Below are 15,386 nucleotides of genomic sequence, written 5' to 3' on the forward strand. Positions count from 1 at the left end.
GGCCAGGCACCGTCCTGATGTCGTTTATCCTCCAATATCACAGAATCACGACTCCCTGCTTCGTACCTCGAAACCAACCACCTACGATATTCTGCTTGTAGAGATCCAGATCTTCTTACATCTCAGGCTGGTTTTGTGGGTGCTCAGAGGGGTCTAGTAGATATCCAGCTCAATTCCGGGGATCAGTTGAAATAGGGTCCCCTACTCCCCCGCCATCTTTCCCCACCTTCCAATCAGGGTTAAATTTCTGAGCAAGTAGGATCAATGGAGAGAAGGGCAACTGAGTTGACTATATCTATAAAAAAGAATAATCATCAATATAATGAGAACCTAGTATCTAAACTGTGTATGGAAACTGGTGAAGATGTAAAGAGTGTGGAGGAAAGTGAAAAGAGATTATAAGATCTAAAGACTTAAAGGCCTTTGGAGTTAGGGTTCTAAAGGTAGTGAATTGGAAAGACAGGAGGTGGTGCTTGGAATTGATATAGAAGAGATGTAATTATTGGCATAAGAGGCCTAAGATATGATTATAGAAGTGAATAAATAAGGTAGGGAGGAAGATAAGACCATTGGAGGAGAAAAGGTTAAGTAACTGAAAGCCTCATCAGTTGGAAGCATCATCAATGCAAAATTTTGAAATGATCAGGAATTAAGCCAGTAGGCTTATTTCATTCTTGGACAAGAAGATTATTTTATGGATGTCAACTTACTTTATATTTTTAAACACAAATTAATTGAAAATCTCAAAAGGTCTTTTTTTTTTTTTGTAATTTGAAAGCATGAATAAAGAATTCTGTAAAAATAAAATGATTGGGAACCCTGCAAAGTGTTTGATTAAAGATTCAGAAATTAAAATTAAAATTTTGAATATTAAAAGTAATAAGGGCAGATTTCTTACCCGGTACTGTAATATACTATAAATTAAAATAAAAGCAAGATAACAGAATAAAATTAACAGAGAGACTAACTTAAGATAGGAAATAACTCAAGAATAGATAAGAGTATTTTGGATTTATTATATAATAAAACTGGCATCACAAATAAATATGTTGAGAAAGTCTTATTTAATAACAATCTAGCTAACTGTTTAAATGTTTAAATAGTTAACTATTTGGGAAAAAAAAGACTCCATATTTACATAAAGATGAAAATTTAAAAAGTTACATGAACAAATAAACCTTAAAAAAATAGAAGATAACCCAGGAGAATTTTTTTTTTTTTTGTATTTAATATAGTGAAGGGACTTTTTTAGCGACCTGGTATAGTTAACATTTTAGAAAAGTTACTTTGGCTATTGTGTGAAGAATGATTGAGAAGTGTAAGATGGAATCAAAGAGATGAGTTGGAAGGCAGGTGAGAAATGGTGGTTCCATACATGAACGTAGCAGTTTCTGTTTCTGATGGAGGGAAAATGTACAGTTTTGAGATGTGGATACATAAATTAGCCCCAATTTTGAATCTCATCCAACAATCACTTCCCTAAGTTGGAAAAAAAAAAACAAAACACTTTCAGAATTTGAGCTTTTCCTGAATTTTCGGTTATTTGGTTATCTCTGCTGTATCATTTTTTTATTCTGTGTATTTTGGTTTCTTTTTTCTTTTTTCTTTTCTTTTTTTAGGTTAGGTAACATCTTGTCTCCCTGCCCTCTCTGAAAAAATTATAGACCCTCAAAAATGTGTAAAATTAGTACAGTCCTCTGTATTCTTCACCCAGCTTCTCCCAAAGGTAACATTTTTTTTTCTTTCCAGTTGATCAGTCATAGAAAGAATGCCTTTTCCTACCAGTGTTTCTATCTATTATGCCTTACTTTACTATCTTCTATCTTTGAATATTTCTTTGGAAAAATTTCATGCCAGCTGCTATTTACCCCATCATCAGTGAAGAGATTTTTGACTGGCTAGCTTAGGATATTTTCTTAACCTTACTGGGATGGGTTCCAATATGGATCATTTGTGACATCCTTTCTGGAACATAGTTTGCCAATTATTCTGCATATTCCAATCTTTGATTTCTAGAAATATTTCTTAAACTATAATTTTAAGTATTTTTAAATATTTGTCAATATTTTGGTGTTCCTTCTGGGGAACCTCATTTACACTTATGTGTGATTATTGCATGATCCCTTTCTCACTCAATATTTTGTGGAAATGGTTTTACATCAACTAATATCATTCTATCATGTGTATATATATAATTTATTCAATAATTCCATTATACATAGTCTTTATTTTCTATGCTTTAATGTTTACTTTTTAAAAGTCAAGTTTATTCATATATATTTGATATATTCTAAAATTTGCCTTTTTGGGCATTTAATCCTATAATTTTGACAAGTGCAGAGTTGTGTAATCACCACTACAAATAAGTTCTAGAACATTTCCATCACCACAAATATTTTGTCATGCCTAATCAATTCTTTCACCATGCTTCAGTCCATAATAACCCTTGATACATTTTCTGTCCTAATAATTTTGCCTATTATGGAATATTCTGTAAATGAAGTAATATATTATATGTGTAGCTGTAACTCACAGTTTTAACTTATATTTTCCTAATGGCTAATGGTGTTGACCATATTTTCATGTGCTTATTTTTAATCTGTATGTCATATTTGTGAAATATTTATCCAAATCCTTTGCCATTAAAAAAAAAATTGAGTTGCAAATCCAGCTTACTCTATCCATCCTGTTCCATCTAAGGAAAGGAAAAACTAGAAAGAATTAGTGAAGTTCACGGTTCAGAGGCAAACTCTCACTAAAGGATGAATCCTAATCATAGGACTATGGAATACTTCCTCTATCCTAACATCTTACCAACATAATTAAAAATATATTTATAAAAGTTTCTTCTATTTAGTACATCTCATGCCTTCCTATCAAGAAGAAACTATAAGACATACTGAAAGGCCAAAGAATCCATTTTAAGAGACAGGAAAAGCATCAAAATCAGGCAGGCATGTTTAAATTGACAGACCTGGAATTAAAACAACTAGATTAATATACTAAGGCTTTCATTGATAAAGTAAACAGGATGTAAGAACAGACAGGAAATATAAGCAGAGGGAGACTGTGAGAGAAAAGAGAAAAAGAAATACTAAAGATCAAAAACAATGTAACAGAAATGAAGGATGTTTTTGATGGGCTTAATAATAGATTGGTCATGGCTGAGAAAAGAATCTCTGAGCTTGAGGATATCTCAATAGAAGCTGCCAAAACTTAAAAGCAAAGAGAAAATAGACCAGAACAGACAATGCTAGAATTGTGGGATAGCTTCAAAAGGTATAACACACACACATACACACCCCAAATATAAGTGAAATGAATAACAGCAATGGCAAAAGAGGCCGGAGGGAGTAATTAGGATAATTTTGTTTTTATAAGCTATTAGCACAACCTATGAAGTATAGTGTTATTTGAAAATGGAGTTTGATTAGTTGTAAATGCATATTGCAAACTGTAGGGCAACCACTAAAAAGAGTAAAACAAAAAAGTATGAATGATATGCTAAGAAGGAGGGAAAATGGAAACACATATAATGCTCAGTTAAAATTACAAAAGGCAGAAAAAAAACAAAGGACAGAACTAGGAACTAAGAATAGGGCAACAAATAAAAAAAAATATATGAAAATTAAACAACACACCTCTTAATAGCACACAGGGCAAAGAAGAAATTTCAGGTGAAATTTAAAAATATTTTGAACGAAATGAGGGTAAAAGTAAAACTTACCAAAATTTGTGGAATGTGCCAAAAGCAGTGTTTAGAGGAAAATTCATAGCATTGAGTGAATAAAAGAAGAAAGATCCAAAATCAAATATTTAAGCTTCCACTTTAGGAAACTAGAAAAAGAAAAGCAAATTGAAACCAAAGTAAGAAGAAGAAGAAAAAAAGTGAGAGCAGAAATCAACAAAATTGAAAATAGGAAACCAATGGAGAAAATTAATGAAACAAAAAACTAGTTTTTTGAACAATCAATAAAACTGATAAATCTCTAGCCAGGCTAACTAAGGAAAAAAAGAGGACATGTATCATGACTATCATAAATGAAAGGGGAGACATCACTATAATCCCACAGACATTAAAAGGATAGTAAAGGAATACTATGAACAACTCTATGCCCACAAATTTGATAATCAAAATGAAATGGACCAATTCCTTAAAAGACACAATATACCAAAGCCCATGCAAGGAGAAATAGATATTCTGAGTAGGCCTATATCTATTAGAGAAACTGAGTCTATGAAGCCCACATTTAGCATCATACCCAATGGCAAAATGCTGAAACAAGATCAGGACTAAGACAAGGATGCTCACTCTTGCCACTTTTATTTACCATAGTATTGGAAGTCCTAGCCAGAGTAATTAGGCAAGAAAAAAAAAGTGTCTAAATTGGAAAGGAAGAAGTAAAACTGTCACTATTTGTAGATGATATATCATCAAGGAAGTGAAAGACCAATACAATGAAAACTAAGATACTGAAAGAAATTGAATAAGAAATAAATAAATGGAAAGATATTCCATGCTCATGGATTGGAAAAATTAATATTGTTAAAATGACCATGATATCCAAAGCAATCTATAGATTCAGTGCAACCCCTATCAAAATCACAATGGCATTTTTCACGGAAATAGAACAAACAATCCTAAATTTCTATGGAACCACAAAAGACAAGTGGGACCATATAAAACTAAAAAGCTCCTGCACAACAAAGCAAACCATCAACAAAGTGAAAAGGCAACTTACTGAAGGAGGAAATATTTGCAAATCATGTATCTGACAAGGGTCTAATGTCCAAAATATATAAAGAACTCATAAAACTCAATAGCATAAAAAAACAAACCCAAAACAAGAAAAACAATCTGATTTAAAAAATAGGCAGGGGATCTGAAGAGACATTTTTCCAAAGAAGACAGGCAGGTGGCCAACAGGTACAATAATAACATAGGCTTGACATCACCAATCATCAGGGAAATACAAATCAAAACCAAATGAGAGATTACCTCAGACCTGTTAGAATAAGTATTATAAAAAAGAAATAACAAGTGTGGACAAGGATATGGAGAAAAGGAACTCTTGTGCATTGTTGGTAGGAATATAAATAGATGCAGCCACTATGGAAAACAGTATGGAGGTTTCTCAAAAAATTAAAAAGAGAACTACCATATGATCCAGCAATTCTACTTCTGGGTACTTATTCAAAGAAAACAAAAACACTAACTCAAAAAGATATATGCACCCCATGTTTATCACAGCATTATTTACAACAGTCAAGATATGGAAGCTACCTAAGTGTCCATCAAAGGATCAATGGATAAAGAAAATGTGGTAAATGTATACAGTGGTATATTATTGAACCACATAAAAGAAAGAAATCTTGCCATTTGCAACAATATGAATGGACCTTGAAGACATTATGCTAAGTAAAAAAAGGCAGACAGAGAAAGACAAATACCCTAACATCTAACTTACATGTGAAATCTAAAAAAGAGAAAAAGTTAGAGAAATAGAACAGAGTGGTGGTTGCCAGAGGCAGAGTGGGGGGTGGGATTGGGGGCAAAATGGGCCGAGTCAAAAGGTACAAACTTCCAGTTATATAATAAGACATGGGAATATAAGTTACAGCATGGTGACTATCATTAATACTATTGTATTGTGTATTTGAAAGTTGCTGGAGATCTTAAAATTCTCAAGATAGGAATTGTAAATATATGTGGTAATAAATGATAACTAGATTTATTGTGGTGATCATTTTGCAATATGTACAAATATTGAATCAATATGTTGTACACCTTAAATAATATAATATTGTATGTCATTTTTATCTCAATAAAAAAATATTAAGGAAAAATGAATTGTGTCTAATTAAAAAACTTCCATAACAGAAAGCACCAGACCCAGATGGATTCCCTGTTGAATCTAACAAACAATTAAGGAAGGAATTATACAAATTCTCTACAATTTCTTTGAGAAGATAGAAGTAGAGGGAATACTAACACATTCTGTGAGAGAAGCATTACTCTAATACCAAAACCAGAAAAAGACATTACAAAAAAGGAAAAATATGGACTAATATCTCTCATGAACACAGATGAAAAATCCTCAACAAAATATTAGCAAATTAGGGGGCGGAGCAAGATGGCGGAGGAGTAGGAGACCTGGATTTCGTCTCCTCTCAGGAATTCAGCTGGATAGGGATCCAACCATTCTGAACACCTACAAACTCAACAGGAGATCGAAAAAAGGAATAGCAACAACTCTCTCATCAGAAAAGTGACCACTTTCTGTAAGGTAGGACGTGCGGAGAAGTGAATCCGAGGCGATATTCGGGAGGATAGACGGCGGGGGAGGGGCCTCCGTCGGCCGCTTCTGGCAAGTGATAGAACCACGGAGCACCAAATCGGAACTTTTAAAAGTCTGCTCCGCCGAGGGACGTCACTCTGGTGGCTAAGCGGGGGGTGGAACCCTCCGGGACAGTGGGGTCTCAGGACCCTCGGGGTCACAGAAAGACCGGGGGTGCCTGAGTGTGGCAGAGCTCCCAGGTATCGGAGCAGGGAAGCCGGCTGCAGAGGCGGAGCCCAGGCGCGGGCTCTCAGCTCGGGGTGGCCATAAACCGTGATCCGCGGCCCAGTCGGGCCCCTGCTCCTCCAGCAGGGACCCAACAAGCGGCAGATCCGGGGAGACTCCCCTTCCTCCCCCGGGAGGAGCCGCGCGGAAGTGCACCGCGGGGATCTGCTGGGTTTGGAGACTCCACCTGGGGTCGGGTGCCAGAGAGAAAAACGCGCGGTCACAGGCCGGGTGAGCACGGACTGCGGCCGGAGACCGGGGAGACAGGAGTGACTGACGTCTTTTCTCTGGGGACTTGCTGAGGAGCGGGGCCCCGAGTTCTCGGCTCCTCCGGGGCGGAGATTGGGAGGCCGCCATTTTCACTCTCCGCCTCCAAAGCTGTACGGGAAGCTCGCAGGGAACAAAAGCCCCGGAGAGCAAACCCGAGCAGATTACTTAGCCGGGAGGGGCAAGGGCGGGGCAATTCCGCCTCCGGCAGAGACATCTGGAAACCACGGCAACAGGCCCCTCCCCAGAAGATCAGCGACAACAGCCAGCCAAGACCAAGTTTACCGATCAATGAGAACGGCAGAACTCCAGCGCTAGGGGAATACTGCACATAGAATGCATGGCTTTTTTACCATGATTCTTTAGTCTTTCAAAGTTCATTTTTTTTTAAATGTCTTTTTTTCTTTTCTTTTCTTTTTGAATTTTTCTTTTTCCCTTTTTCAACCAACATCTTATCAATCCCTTTTTTTTTAAAAAAAAAACATTTTTATTTTTCATTTTTAGAGTCATATTCTATCCCTTCATAGTAGTTAGCCGTAGTTTTGGATTTTATATATATAAGTTGTTCTCTCTTTAAAATTTTGAGATAGTTTCTTCTAACAGATTAAAATATACTCTAAATCTCTAGTATATGGTGTTTTCTATTCCCCGGCCTGATCACATCCTCTCCCTTTTTTTTTCTTTTTTCTATTTTTAAATCCTCTTCTTTCTTTTTTCAAACAACTTCTTATCAATTCCTTTTATAAAATTTTTTATAATTTCCATCTTTATTCTATCCCTTCATCATATCAACCCTTATTTTTGTACATATATAAGTTTTTATTTCTTTAAAATTTTGGAGGCACTTTCTTCTTTTTTTTTTTTTTAAGATTTTATTTATTTATTCATGAGAGACAGAGAGAGAGAGAGAGAAGCAGGCTCCCAAGGAGCAGGGAGCCCGATGTGGGACTCGATCCCAGGACCCTGGGATCATGACCTGAGCTGAAGGCAGACGCTTAACCATCTGAGCCACCCAGGCACCCGGAGGCACTTTCTTCTAAAAGACCAAAATATACCCCAAATCTAGTGTGTGGCACTGATCTATATACCAGCCTGATCATATTTGATCACATTCTGTTTTTTTTTTTGTTGTTGTTGTTTTGTTTTGTTTGTTTTTGTTTTTATCTTTATCTTTTTCTTTTTCTTTTTTTTCTTTTTCTTTTTTCTCTCTTTCCCTTTCTTTTCCCACTGCTTCAGGTCTTTTCTGATTTGTTTAGAGTATATTTTTTGGGGACGTTGTTACTCTGCTAGCATTTTGTTCTCTCATTAATCTATTCTCCTCTGCACAAAATGACAAGACGGAAAAAATCACCTCAACAAAAAGAACAAGAGGTAGTACTGACTGCCAGGGACCTACTCAATACGGACATTAGTACAATGTCAGATCTAGAGTTCAGAATCATCACTTTAAAGATACTAGCTGGACTTGAAAAAAATATGGAAGTTATTAGAGAAAACCTTTCTGGAGAAGTAAAAGAACTAAAATCCAACCAAGTAGAAATCAAAAAGGCTATTAATGAGGTGCAATAAAAAATGGGGGCACTAACTGCTAGGATAAATGAGGCAGAAGAGAGAATCAGTAATATAGAAGACCAAATGATGGAAAATAAAGAAGCTGAGAAAAAGAGAGATAAACAACTACTGGATCATGAGGGCAGAATTTGAGAGATAAGCGATACCATAAGATGAAACAACATTAGAATAATTGGGATCCCAGAAGAAGAAGAAAGAGAGAGAGGGGCAGAAGGTATAATGGAGCAAATTATAGCAGAGAACTTCCCTAATTTGGGGAAGGAAACAGGCATGAAAATCCAGGAAGCACAGAGAACCCCTCTCAAAATCAATAAAAATAGGTCAACACCCCGACATCTAATACTAAAACTTACGAGACTCATAGACAAAGAAAAAATCCTGAAAGCAGCTCGGGAGAAGAGATATGTAACCTACAAGGGTAGAAACATTAGATTGGCAACAGACCTATCCACAGAGACCTGGCAGGCCAGAAAGGACTGGCAGGATATATTCAGAGCACTAAATGAGAAAAATATGCAGCCAACAATACTCTATCCAGCTAGGCTGTCATTGAAAATTGAAGGAGAGATAAAAAGCTTGCAGGACAAACAAAAACTAAAGGAATTTGCAAACACAAAACCAGCCCTACAGGAAATCTTGAAAGGGGTCCTCTAAGCAAAGAGACAGCCTAAAAGCAACATAGACCAGAAAGGAACACAGACAATATATGGTAACAGTCACCTTACAGGCAATACAATGGCACTAAATTCCTATCTTTCAATAGTTACCCTGGATGTAAATGGGCTCAATGCCCCAATCAAAAGACACAGGCTATCAGACTGGATTAAAAAACAAGACCCATCGATATGCTGTCTGCAAGAGACTCATTTTAGACCCAAAGACACCCCCAGATTGAAAGTGAGGGGGTGGAAATCCATTTACCATGCTAATGGACACCAAAAGAAAGCTGGGGTGGCAATCCTTATATCAGACAAATTAGATTTTAAACCAAAGAGTGTAATAAGAGATGAGGAAGGACATTATATCCTACTTAAAGGATCTGTCCAACAAGAAGATCTAACAATTGTAAATATCTATGCCCCTAACATGGGAGCAGCCAATTATATAAGGCAATTAGTAACAAAAGCAAAAAACACATCGACAACAATACAATAATAGTGGGGGACTTTAACACCCCCCTCACTGAAATGGACAGATCGTCTAAGCAAAAGATCAACAAGGAAATAAAGACTTTAAATGACACACTGGACCAAATGGACTTCACAGACATATTCAGAACATTCCACCCCAAAGCAACGGAATACACATTCTTCTCTAGTGCCCATGGAACATTCTCCAGAATAGATCACATCCTAGGTCATAAATCAGGTCTCAACTGGTACCAAAAGATTGGGATCATTCCCTGCCTATTTTCAGACCACAGTGCTTTGAAACTAGAACTCAATAACAAGAGGAAATTGGAAAGAACTCAAATACATGGAGGCTAAAGAGCATCCTACTGAAGAATGAATGGGTCAACCAGGAAATTAAAGAAGAATTAAAAAATACATGGAAACCAATGAAAATGAAAACACAACTATTCAACGTCTTTGGGATGCAGCAAAGGCAGTCCTAAGAGGAAAGTATATAGCAATACAAGCCTTTCTCAAGAAACAAGAAAGGTCTCAAGTACACAACCTAACCCTCCACCTAAAGGAGCTGGAGAAAGAACAGCAAATAAAGCCTAAACCCAGCAGGAGAAGAGAAATAATAATGATCAGAGCAGAAAAAATGAAATAGAAACTAAAAGAACAGTAGAACAGATCAACGAAACTAGGAGCTGGTTCTTTGAAAGAATTAACAAGATTGATAAACCCCTAGCCAGACTTATCAAAAAGAGAAGAGAAATGACCCAAATCAACAAAATCATGAATGAAAGAGGAGAGATCACAACCAACACCAAAGAAATACAAACACTTATAAGAACATATTATGAGCAACTCTATGCCAGCAAATTCGATAACCTGGAAGAAATGGAGGCATTCATAGAGATGTATCAACTACCCAAACTGAACCAGGAAGAAATAGAAAACCTGAACAGACCTATAACCACTAAGGAAATTGAAGCAGTCATCAAAAATCTCCCAAAAAACAAAAGCCCAGGGCCAGATGGCTTCCCAGGGGAATTCTGCCAAACATTTCAAGAAGAATTAATACCTATTCTTCTGAAACTGTTCCAAAAAATAGAAATGGAAGGACAACTTCCAAACTCATTTTATGAGGCCAGCATTACCTTGATCCCAAAACCAGACAAAGACCCCATCAAAAAGGAGAATTACAGACCAATATCCCTGATGAATACGGACGCAAAAATTCTCACCAAAATACTAGCCAATAGGATCCAACAGTACATTAAAAGGATTATTCACCATGACCAAGTGGGATTTAACCCTGGGCTGCAAGGTTGGTTCAACATCCTCAAATCAATCAATGTGATACAATACATTAACAAAAGAAAGAACAAGAATCATATGATCCTCTCAATAGATGCAGAAAAAGCTTTTGACAAAGTACAGCATCCTTTCTTGATCAAAACTCTTCAGAGTATAGGCATAGAGGGTACATACCTCAATATCATAAAAGCCATCTATGAAAAACCTACAGCGAATATCATTCTCAATGGGGAAAAACTGAGAGCTTTCCCCCTAAGGTCAGGAACGCGGCAGGGATGTCCACTATCATCACTGCTATTCAACATAGTATTGGAAGTCCTAGCCACAGCAATCAGACAACAAAAAGAAATCAAAGGCATCCAAATCGGCAAAGAAGAAGTCAAACTCTCACTCTTTGCAGATGATATGATACTTTATGTGGAAAACCCAAAAGACTCCACCCCAAAACTGCTAGAACTCATACAGGAATTCAGTCAAGTGGCAGGATAGGAAATCAATGCACAGAAGTCAGTGGCATTCCTGTACACCAACAACAAGACAGAAGAAAGAGAAATTAAGGAGTTGATCCCATTTACAATTGCACCCAAAACCGTAAGATACCTAGGAATAAATCTAACCAAAGATACAAAGGATCTGTACTCAGAAAACTATAAAATACTCATGAAAGAAATTGAGGAAGCACAAAGAAATGGAAAAACGTTCCATGCTCATGGATTGGAAGAACAAATATTGTGAAGATGTCAATGCTACCTAGAGCAATCTACACATTCAATGCAATCCCCATCAAAATACCATCCACTTTTTTCAAAGAAATGGAACAAATAATCCTAAAATTTGTATGGAACCAGAAAAGACCCCGCATAGCCAGAGGAATGTTGAAAAAGAAAAGCAAAGCCGGCGGCATCACAATTCCGGACTTTCAGCTCTATTACAAAGCTGTCATCATCAAGACAGCATGGTACTGGCACAAAAACAGACACATAGATCAATGGAACAGAGTAGAGAGCCCAGAAATGGACCCTCAACTCTATGGTCAACTGATCTTTGACAAAGCAGGAAAGAATGTCCAATGGAACAAAGACAGTCTCTTCAACAAATGGTGTTGGGAAAACTGGATAGCCACATGCAGAAGAATGAACCTGGACCATTTCCTTACACCACACACAAAAATAGACTCCAAATGGTTGAAAGACCTCAATGTGAGACAGGAGTCCATCAAAATCCTAAAGGAGAACACAGGCAGCAACCTCTTTGACCTCAGCGAAAGCAACTTCTTCCTAGAAACATAGCCAAAGGCAAGGGAAGCAAGGGCAAAAATGAACTATTGGGACTTCATCAAGATAAAAAGCTTTTGCAAAGCAAGGAAACAGTCAACAAAACCAAAAGACAACCGACAGAATGGGAGAAGAGATTTGCAAATGACATATCAGATAAAGGGCTAGTATCCAAAATCTATAAAGAACTCATCAAACTCAACACCCAAAGAACAAAGAATCTAATCAAGAAATGGGCAGAAGACATGAACAGACATTTTTCCAAAGAAGACATCCAAATGGCCAACAGACACATGAAAAAGTGCTCAATATTGGTTGGCATCAGGGAAATCCAAATCAAAACCTCAATGAGATACCACCTCACACCAGTCAGAATGGCTAAAATTAACAAGTCAGGAAACGACAGATGTTGGCGGGGATGCGGAGAAAGGCAACCCTCCTACACTCTTGGTGGGAAAGGAAGCTGGTGCAGCCACTCTGGAAAACAGTATGGAGGTTCCTCAAAAAGTTGAAAATAGAGCTACCATATGATCCAGCAATTGCACTACTGGGTATTTACCCCAAAGATACAAAAGTAGGGATCCGAAGGGGTACATGCTCCCCGATGTTTATAGCAGCAAGGTCCACAATAGCCAAACTGTGGAAAGAGCCAAGATGTCCATTGACAGATGAATGGATAAAGAAGAGGTGGTATATATATACAATGGAATATTATGCAGCCATCAAAAGGAATGAGATCTTGACATTTGCAACGACGTGGATGGAACTGGAGGGTATTATGTTGAGTGAAATAAGTCAAACAGAGAAAGACATGTATCATATGATCTCACTGATATGAGGAATTCTTAATTGCAGGAAACAAACTGAGGGTTGCTAGAGTGGGGTGTGGGGTGGGAGGGATGGGGTGACTGGGTGATAGACACTGGGGAGGGTATGTGCTCTGGTAAGCACTGTGAATTGTGCAAGACTGTTGAATCTCAGATCTGTACCTCTGAAACAAATAATGCAATATATGTTAAGAAAAAAAAAGAAGAAGAAGAAGGTAGCGGGAGGGGAAGAATGAAGCGGGGGAAATCAGAGGGGTAGATGAACCATGAGAGACGATGGACTCTGAAAAACAAACTGAGGGTTCTAGAGGGGAGGGGGGTGGGAGGATGGGTTAGCCTGGTGGTGGGTATTGAGGAGGGCACATTCTGCATGGAGCACTGGGTGTTATGCACAAACAATGAATCATGGAACACTTCATCTAAAACTAATGATGTAATGTATTGGGATTAACATAAGAATTAAAAAAAAAAGTATATGACAAAATCCAACATCCATTCATTACAAATTCTTGGTAATTAGGAACAGAAGGGATCTTCCTCAATTTGATAAACATATCTACAAAAACCTGCAGTTAACACCATACTTAATAATGAGAAACCTGAAGCTTCCCCTCTAATTTGGGAAAATGCAAGGATGTTTCCTGTCACTACCTCTTTCAACATTATATTGGAAGTCTTAGCTAATGCAATAAGACAAGAAAAGGACCCAAAGTACAGATTGTGAGGGAAATAAGAAAACTATCTTTGTTTGCAGATATATATATATCTCCTTAAAAAAATCAACAAAAAAGTTTCTGGAACTAGTAAGAATAAGCAATAATAGCAAGCTTACATGATACAAAGTAAATATACCAAAGTAAATATTTATAAGCGGGATTCAAAATTAAAAACACAATAACATTTACATTAGCATCCTCAAAGTGAAACACTTAGCTATAAATCTGACCACAGTGGTATGAAGATAGAAACCAATAACAGGTGGAAAGTTGAAAAATTCACAAATATGTGGAAATTACATAACACCCTTCTGAACAATCAATGGGTCAAAAAGAAATCAAAAGGAAAATTTAAAAAAAAATCTTGAATCAAACACAATATATGACATCTTATGAGATGTCGTAAAAGCAGGGTTAAGGGAGAAGTTCATACTGATTACCACCTCGAGGAACTAGAAAAGAAGGAATGAACTAAGTCAAAGTTAGCAGAGAGAAGGGAATAACAAAGATAAGAGTAGAAATAAATAGAGACCAGAAAAACAATAAAAAGGATAAATAAACTAAGAATTTGTTTATTGAAAAGATAAACAAAATTTGCAATCCTTTATCTAGACTTACCAAGAAAAAAACAGAGGATTTAAATAGTTATAAATGAAAGAAGAGACATAGATTACATGAAATACAAAGGACCATAGAAGATTACTGTAAAGAAATATATGTCAAAAAATTGGACAACCTAGAATAAATGGATAGATTTTGAAAAACATAATCTACCAGGTCTGAATCATGAAGAAACAGAAAATCTGAATGGACCAATTAAAAGTAAGGAGATTGAACCTTTAATCAAATGTCTTGCAATGACAACAAAAAAGCCCAGGGACATATGGCTTTAGTGGTGAATTCTACCAAACATTTAAATAATTATGACCAATTCTTCTTAAACTCTTCAAATAATTGAGGAGGAGAGGATACTTACAAACTTTTTTTTGTGAGAACAGCATTACCCTGTTACAAAAGCCAGGTAAGTATACCATATTAAAAGAAAACTACAGGGCGCCGGGGTGGCTAGGTTGGTTAAGTGACTGCCTTCAGCTCAGGTCATGATCCTGGAGTCCCTGGATCGAGTCCCGCATCGGGCTCCCTGCTCGGCAGGGAGTCTGCTTTGTCTTCTGACCCTATCCCCTCTCATGTGTTCTCTCTCTCTCATTCTCTCTCTCTCAAATAAATAAATAAAATCTTAAAAAAAAAAAAGAAAACTACAGGTCAATATTTCTGATGAATACAGATGCAAAAAATTTGAAAGAAATACTAGCAAACCAAATTTAATATCACATTAAAAGTATCATATACCATGACCAAGCAGGATTTAATCCCTGGAATGCAAGGATGGTTCAACATATGCAAATCAATAATTGTGATACATCACATTAATAGGATGAAAGACCAAAAATCATATGACCACCTCAACAGATGAAAAGAAAACATTTGACAAAATAAAACATCCATTTATTATGTAAATGCTCAACAAATTGCTTATAGAAGGAACATACCTCAACACAATAAAGGCCATATATGACAAAACCATACCTAACATTATAACCAATAATAAAAGGCTGAAAGCTTTCCCTCGAAGATTAGGAAGACAAGTGTGCCCACTCTTCCCACTCCTATTCAACATAGGAGTTGGAACCCCTATTCCAAGCTATCAGGCAAGAAAAAAAAAGGTATCCAAATC

This window comes from Mirounga angustirostris, unplaced genomic scaffold (assembly GCF_029215605.1).
Source record: "Mirounga angustirostris isolate CCGP_5_RB_7025 unplaced genomic scaffold, mMirAng1.0.hap1 SCAF_2, whole genome shotgun sequence".
Taxonomy (NCBI): Eukaryota; Metazoa; Chordata; class Mammalia; order Carnivora; family Phocidae; genus Mirounga; species Mirounga angustirostris.